This window comes from Morone saxatilis, unplaced genomic scaffold (assembly GCF_004916995.1).
Source record: "Morone saxatilis isolate NCDOM2014 unplaced genomic scaffold, NCSU_SB_2.0 Contig17, whole genome shotgun sequence".
Classification (NCBI taxonomy): Eukaryota; Metazoa; Chordata; class Actinopteri; family Moronidae; genus Morone; species Morone saxatilis.
Genome location: NW_023339729.1, coordinates 13,759,682 through 13,760,370, shown reverse-complemented (window position 1 = coordinate 13,760,370; position 689 = coordinate 13,759,682).

The following is a 689-nucleotide window of genomic DNA, read 5'->3' as shown; positions in this document are numbered from 1 at the left end:
GGGGGTTAGTGTATAGTTAATTTGTTCTGTCTTTAATAAGTGTACTGATGTATTTAGGAGTTTGTCACATTGTGTTTCACAGAGGTTTCAATTTCTTCCAGTCTCCCACATTTCCCTATTATTCATAATTAAGCATATGAAACACTCCCAAAAAAAAAAATCTGCTGTTACAGTGCGCCTAGAGAGCTACACAAGCTCCCAGGTTGGGGATGAACAGAAATGATCCCTTCAGTTAGAGACGGATGTGTTTTTCTAACCTCTAAACTGAGGCTTGTTACATGATTATAAAGTTATCTGGATACATTTTGCAAATTCAAACCAGGATCAGTTTTTTTTTAAACACGTGAGTTCAGGTTCTGGGTTTTACTTGGCAAATATACAGTGAACAACTCTGGCCCATGTTGAATGGATCTTCAGGCTTCTGTTTTGTTTGTCCCTTTTTTACGTGAAGGCTACTACTGCAAGTTGCACTACTACTGTTATTAGGTTTGTTGTCCTGATTAAACTTCAAACACTGGAATCACATTCTACTTTGTGTTTTTTGAACTGTAAACTGTGCAGGACGAGCACTGACTGTTTGTTCTTATAGTATGTTTATTATTTCTCAGACAAAATGCAATATTCTTTTTCAAGACGTAAGTCCCTCAGAGGAAAGACTGTTTTTAACATCAGTTTGTTTTGCAGTTGAT